This window comes from Phodopus roborovskii, unplaced genomic scaffold (genome assembly GCF_943737965.1).
Source record: "Phodopus roborovskii unplaced genomic scaffold, PHOROB, whole genome shotgun sequence".
NCBI lineage: Eukaryota > Metazoa > Chordata > Mammalia > Rodentia > Cricetidae > Phodopus > Phodopus roborovskii.
In genome coordinates, this window is record NW_026126469.1 from 36,694,604 (window position 1) to 36,702,942 (window position 8,339).

Sequence of the window (8,339 nt, forward strand, 5' to 3'; positions counted from 1 at the left end):
GAACTGGAGTGTCAACCCATATCTGAAAAACATGAGTACCCAATTTCCCCCAAGCAGAATGCTGAAGGATAACCATGGCAAAAGGGATAAAGAAGCAATTGAGAGTCTCTTCAATATTGTCTTATAAGTAATGCTATTAACATGTTGTTTCCCCTATTCCACTCACTTGTCTTTTCCTACTTGTTGCTTGAAAGAATTAAACTACATTTTGAAGTGTAGCCTTGTAGGGACTTCTATGAAGTTGTCATATCCTGTACTGGTCACTGTTAGGCATAGAGAGGAAAGAAGACATTTCATCTCTTCCTTTCTGTCTGGTACATAAAAATGACTGACTGACTATCTACATCATTCAGTTGTCATACTGTGAACTTGAGGAACACCAGGAAGCCCTACAGCTAGCTCACACAGATAAGTCTTGGATAACTTGAAGAAATACACACTGGAATCCTTGCCAGGAAAATGAGAAAGTTTCAGTTAATATTAGAACAGATAAAAAAAAAAACAATGAACAGTCATCTGAAAATATGAGCTTATATGCATGTATCCAAGTTAGCTTTGAAATTCCATTCCATGCTGGAATATATGATTAAAATGTACATATTTAAATTTAAATTCTGATAGTGTTTTATTAATTATATTCTGTCCAATGAAATAAAATGCCCTCCAGCATCTACAACTTCAGTGTTAGTAATTCAATTGCATATATAGTAAGCAAAGGAAACCTTAAAAAATGCTAAAAAGTATGAAGAAATGTCATTAAAGCATTTCCAGTTTTATGCTAAAATTTTCCACAAGGACATTAAGTTATTGTAATGACTTTTGAGACTTATTAATTTATTTCTTTCAAATCTAGCAGGTCTATCATGTTCATTAATAAAAGTAATACAGGAAGAATATTGTTTCTAATGTAATAGAGATTCAGCCTATTTTTATCTTTAATTTTTATTTACATGCATTAAATAAGCTTTATTTTTTGCACAAGGGAGTCAGATAAACTTCATCACACCTTTTACATTTAACTGTATGGTCTATTATGTATGATGCATATGCAATGGTAAAATCATTCAGGGTTATGAAAAGAGCAAAAATGTAAATTTAGCCATGCTGTAGCCATGTCTTTTTCTTTATTACATGTTATTAAATCGCCACATCTATTATTTTTCTGAATTTACTCATTTATTCATTTGACACAGTCAGAACAGTACTGCCAAATTTAAATGTCCCTATTATGAGAAAAATGATTTTTTACATGAACTTTGATTATAAAAATTATCTAGCTCTTAGACACCAGACTAACAGCTGGGAAAACTGCATACGATTGACCAGGACACCTGAATGTAGGTGTCAGTTAGGAGGCCTGGACAATCAATGGGGTCTCTGGTAGTCGATCAGTATTTACTCCTAGTATAGGAATGGATTTTCTGAGCCCATTCCACAAATTAGGATACTTTGTGGATCTAGACACATGGGGGGGGGGAAGGCCAAGGCCCTGCTCCAAATGATATGATAGACTTTGAAGATTCCCCCATGGAAGGCCTCATCCTCCCTGGGGAGCAGCAAAGGGATACAATGGAGGGTTGGTGGGGAGCAGGAGAGGATGGGAAGGAGAGGGAACTGGGATTGATATATAAAATAAGATTGTTTCTAATTTAAATAAAAAGGAAAAGCTATCTAAGACATATTTGAATTCTTGATGCTGAATCTCCACATTTTTGCATTAATTTCAGAGGATATGGTTTTTGAATAAAAGTTTTCTATCTTCTTAAGCATTTATGGACACCTCTAATTGTGAAAAGAAAATTTTGTCAGCTTGTATGAGGCTGAGAGAAAGAGAGAGAGATATATGAAAGAAATAAAGAAAGGAAGAGAGGAAGGAAGAAAGGCAGAAAGGCAGCACTAAAAAAAAATAATAATAATAATAAGTATGAGGGTGACAGACAAGCCTTTCTCTTACCATGTTTCTGCTGATGTTTTTTTTTTCCCAATTTCTTTCTTACTATTGGTTCAGTATCTATTTTTTATTAATTTTTATTTAAATTAAAAAGTCTTATTTACATAGCAATCCCATTTCCTTCTCCTACCAGCCCTTCCATGCCCTCCACCAACTCCCCATCTACTCACCAGGAAGAGTGAAACCTCCCATAAGGAACCATCAAAGACTGTCACATCATTTGGGCCAGGACCTAGGCCCTCCTCCTGTTTCTAGGCTGAGACAGTATCCATCCTCCACTGGGAATGGGCTCCCAAAACCCATTTGTGCACTAGGGTTCCACTGCCACAGGCACTATATACTGCCCAGGCTCTGCAACTGACACCTATCTTCAGGGCACCTGGTTTGATCTTATGCTGGTTCCCCAGCTGTCAGTCTGGGGTCCATGAGCTCCCACTTGCTCATGTCAGCTATGTCTGTGGGTTTCTCTGGCATGGTCTTGACCCCTTTGCTCATCACTCCTCCCTCACTACAACAGGATTTCAGGAGTTCATCTCTTGCTTCCATCAACTAATGGATGATGGCTCTATGATGGTATTTAAGATAGTCATCAATCTCATTATATGGGAAGGACATTTAAGGTAGCCTCTCCGCTGTTGCTTAGAATCTGAGTTGGGATCATCTTTGTAGATCACAGATTTCCCTAGTGCCATATTTCTTGTTAAGCCCTTGTTGGCTCCCTCTATTAAGGTACCTCTTTCCTTGCTCTTCTCTGTTCTTCCCCTAACTTAACCTCCCTGATCCCTCATGTTATCCTCACCACTCCCCTTCTCCCCTCCTCATTCTGCTACCTAGTAAGTTCAGTATTTATTTAATTCTTAATGTTTCAAAGAACTGTAAATTTTTATTACATATACCCAATTATATATTAAATCCTCTAGTGTATAGTTTCTCATAAGTGTTTATGGGATCCATAATCCAAGTTTGTGATCATTACTTATTTTATTGCTTGTAAAAATGTAATAGAGGGAATGCTCACATACAGCTATATCTAACAGAGATAAATTTTAGTTTGTGACAAGAAATGAAAAGGGACTAGAATTTGCAACAATTTACCATACAATGCAGGTAATTATCCGAACAATAAAATCAAGAGGTACTTTAATGTTTTAAAACACATATGCACTGGAAACATGACTTACGATGAGATGAAAATCCTGTCAAATATTTTGATATAAGAAGTATGATTGTTCTTATAATGAGTGGCTTCATTTTAGGGCATCAACCAGTTTGAAATATCAGTTGAATTAACTAAAGGCATTTTTATAGCTTACCATAAAGTCTAAAGTCAAAATTGGATTTTATGAAGCATTCTGAATGCTAAAGAGAAACACATTCAAATGGGTTTTAAGTAGATATTAAAAGAAGTATTAATGTGGTACTTCTGGACATATTTTGTAGTACCACAATCAATTCTAGGCAAAAATTATATAGGAATTGTGGGAAAGCTCCATTGATAGCTTGACTATACCAGGCAGTAAAGACTCAAATTATTAAAATATTATTTTAATTAAGATACAATTTGGAACTCAACAATTTTCTTCTTTAGACAATAATACATTTCCCAAACAAGGTTATTTTAATAATTGTTTTCATTCCCTGGTCTTCCCATAGTTGTTATCTATATCTATCTACTAAATAAATAGACCACTATGAATGTTCCTTAAAAATGTGTTTTACAGTGATCTCACTTGTGTAGGATATCATTAGAAGAATAATACATTTTGCTCTCTATAAAAAAGTGCTTTGATAGCATAACCCTTCTGATGCAAAATGTATTTTTGTTTTATTTTCCATAGGTACAATCAAATTCTTTATCTTTGTACAAATCATATATTCATATGAACTACTCTCATTATACCAACCAAAAAAATAATAAAATACATATTGTTAAAAATGCAGTAAAATGTAAGTCTAGTCCTTGTAAGAACATAAAATTACAATAAAACACTTCATTTGTTTTTAACAAAATGGCTAGATATGTCATCATTTTACGGTCATGCACCTAATGTTAATTGTTCATTCACTCTTCTTAAAGCACTGGGATGGAAATTCAAATAAAGGACTGGAACAAGACAAGTGACACAATTTCACAAACCAAGAGGTTTGCTTATTAAATATTGCACAATAGAGTGTTTTTGTGAAAGCCAGGGACACAATAGAACAAAGTGTTTGGAAGTTCAACCTAATTATGATCAAGGAATGATTTCTATTAGTTACTTTTTTGTTGATGTGGGAAAATAGTATGACCAAAGCAACCTGAGAAATGCAGTCATTTTGGCTAGCATCTCCTGAGGTCTGAAGTCTGTAACAAAGGGGATTGCATGGCATCAGGAAAAGGAAATTGGCTCAGTACAGTTGTTCACAGAAAGAAAGATAGTTTTAAGTTAGACAAGACTATAAGCCCTCAAATTCTGCCTTAGTGATATTCTTTTTACATCAATGTTGCACTAATCAAAAGTTCCTAAACTGTCCTGAACAGCACCACTAACTGGGTAACATGTATTCAAATATATGAGCTTACTGGAATATTACTTCTCATTCAAACCACACCATAATTTTTTTCTAATATTCAATGAAAAATTGTTGTATGCTTATAATTAGGCTAAACTTAAGGTTAAAGTTATGAAAATGCTAATGTTGAAATGATCTCTCTATACAAACTAAAATAGAAAATTGTACAAGATAAATATAACATTTGTGTTTCTATTTCTGTAGCAAAAATACTTGAGGCAACTTGTGGATTAAAAATTAATGTTTTTGGTCATTAATATAGATATGTATGTATAAAACTGAGCGATACCATCACTTTAGGTCTCTGGGGAATACATCATGTGTGGTAGGAATATGTAGCTGAGCAAAGGAGATTGACATGGAACCACAATACCTTTAAATAGTAAATCCTTAAAGACCTGCAGACCTTTTACAAGACCCCACTTCTCAAGGACCCCACCCCTCCACAGTACTGCTATATACCTAGGCACTAACCAATTCATACTTTCACCTTTGGGAGAGAGTCATCAGAAATAGCTACAGACTTTATAAGTGGCTGAAAATAAGTGAGCACTTCTTCCCTCCTGAAAGTAGGTTTAATAAAGGATTTGCTGAAGAATAGACTTTCTCTATGCTTGTCTTTGGTTATTAATATAAATCCTTCAGAATAATCTGTATTCAGGTCGCCCAACTTCTATTAACTTAATAAGTTTTTGAGGCCTGCATTAGGTTTTAAACTAAATGTGTCAGCTATCGAATATTCTTTTAAAGAGACAAATCAGGGCTGTAGAGATAGCTCAAACATTAAAGGCAAGGATCATAGCCAAAGAACAAATATCATGATAAGCATCTGTGAACAGACTGTTGCTCTCCAAACAACAAACAGGAAATCAGGAAGAGTTTTCCTGAAAGAAATGGATCAATACAAAAATGATTTCTTATACTGAAGAATAAACTGATCATTGAGAGCATGAGTGACTCAATGACAGAGCTTAAGCAATCAAAAAAATGTCTCTTATTTCCCAGATTCTTCTTCAGATTCCTGAGAGCCATAGATATCTGAGAGGAGAGCATAAACCCACATGACGCTTTCCCAAAGCCTCCTGTGGTTAAGGTAGAGAAATGGCATGTCTCAGTGATGCCTTTCTCAATACATACCCACTATGATCAGATTACATATGAGCATTAACTGTTAGTCAGTTGGTGAACAGATTTAAAGTACTCACAGTCTGATTAAGCTATAATGTTACAGGTGTTTTCCACTCTCTGAAAAGCTACTGATGAGTTTCTATGTTATAACTGCTTCAGGTACTAATTAGATGACTGCCTATCAGGTGTGTGCTGTCCTGCCTGTGATATATGCTAGGGCAATGGGGCACAAAACTTGCTGGAGTAACCAACAAGTATCTGATTTGATTTGCCTTAAGTCCATTCTACATGATAGAACCCATAATTGACATTACTTGGGTGACCAAGAACCGGACACTAGATAGTCCAGGGACCTAACCAAAAAAAAAAAAAAAAGATTACTGACTGTTTTGGTTTTGTCGGTTTGTCATGTCCAACTTCAATGTGACAAATTATGTTGTATATTAATTTATTTTATTTTGCCATAGTTTAAAAAAATAAATAAGTGAAAACCTAGCCACTAGGGTAAAAGTTAAGAATTGAATTTTCACTATACATTCTGGGAGAAGGGAAATCAGGTTTATCCAATAGACTTACATTGACTATATCAACCATTCCAGGACAGGCCTCATGTTCAGGAATAGTTGACGAACATATAATGGACTCCACATTCTTGTTTTGTTTGCATGTGTGTATGTGCTTTTATTTTATTGTCTTAGTTGGAGGATGTTGTACTGAGGTTCTGGGTTTTTTTTGTTTGTTTTGTTTTGTTTTGTTGTTGTTGTTGTTGTTTTTTTGAGAAACAGCATGGGTTGGAAGGGAAAGGATTTGGAAAAACTTGAGAGAGGGGAAGAATATGATCAAAATATATATTTAAATTATTAAATGTATTTTTATTAAAAAAAACACAAAAACTTTAAATGTGGAGAAATATAATCAAATTATCCTTTAGGGTGCTTAATAGCTCATTAATATGTGAAATGGGACTTCAGAAAAATTGGTGCATATTTCAGAAATTCAATCATTTGCTATTTTCTTTCCATTGATGTGTGAAAGATCTGACTGGGAGAAGTGCTTGAATTTTCTGAGACATAGGTATAAATGTGAATTGGATGTTACTAAGAAATTTAATTATCATTAATCAGCTAATGTTCTATTATCCACTTAAAATTAGTTTATGCTTAAATTATGAATTATTTAATTCAGCTCCTGAGCCTATGTGGATCTTCAGAGAAGGTGGAAGTTGGCTCTGTGGGATGAAATATTACACTGTATCTCTAAATGCAGGGCAAGTTTGAATGCATGTGCCAGTCATCCAGGCTCATAAAAGTTAGAAATATCAGTGTTTCCCAGCCCCAAAGTAGCATGATGTCCCAAAACAGACAAAATGTAGAATGTTCACAGAGAAAAGACACACTTTAGTCCACTGAACCATGAACATGGAAACAAAATAAAGAAAAACAATCCAGGGATATTTTCTCAAATATTTAAATATCTAATTTATATTATCATGAAAATTAAGTAAAAATGCCAAATAATTGATATTTATTTTACTGAAGAATTTGAAATCAATATTGCAAATAAGCATACAAAGTACATAAAGGAAATAGCCCATGGAATACTATACCATACACTAGTCAAGGTTTAGGATACAATATAAATATTTTCAAATACATAGTAATAAAACTCAATTAAGTTACACTGAGGAGCATGTGTTTTCTAAAACTAATCATAAGCCAGTTGAATCAAAATCATATCCAAAATTTATTTTCCTAGTATTTAAATCCATTTCCCAAATATTAAAAGATGATAACATATTTAAAGAGAAGAACAACATATTTTTTAATTGGTAAGAATTTAAAAAAAAAGAAACTGAATTAAAAACAGCAAAGATATAAAGCAAGTAAGAAAGAAACATCCAACCACCTGGATCTCATAAAGACAAGTCTGTCTCAATGTTTCCTCCTATGATACTCTCTACACAAATGTGGAGAGACTCCCAAATCCTAATTGAAGCTAGGATTTCAAGTCAGAGAGTGAACTTATTGGAAATTTTCAACATTTATGACTTCTCTGTTTTTTTTTATTTATTGGCAAGAATATGTTTCTTCTTTTTTTCATGAATTTTCACTTCTTTTGTAATGTTTTCTATTACTTTATACTGCTACTACAGCACTTTATAAAATGTTAAGTAATAAACTAATGATGTATTTCCCAAAATAGAAGGATGTACAAGCTGTTATTCATCACTCTTATTCATAAGGAATAATCATGTCTGCATAAACTGCATAAACAATCATATGCATAAACTACATATAGTTAATTCAGTATCTGATATGGCTTTAATTATAATCCATGTGTAATATGTACACAGGTTTGGGACAAAGGGTTACAATATATATTTTTCTAAGTCTTGAATCTGAATACCAAAACCATTGAATATTTCACAACAAAAATGTAGTGACCTTTATGTCATATTTGAAGGTTATTGAGAAGGACTTACTGCTCTTCTGTCCTGTATTTCTCCACCATGGCCATGCTCCCTTTCATTCTTTTAACCTTCCTTCTGTCTTTGATGTTCAGCACAGTGAACTTGACCAAGGAATTCACCCAGCCTTCTGCAGGTCATACACTTGGAGCAATGTCTCCCAGGCCTTTCCTGCTGCTAGAGTTTTTCTTCACCAATCTTTACTTTTGTTGGTAAATTCAAGCTGGAGAAGAAGGAAGT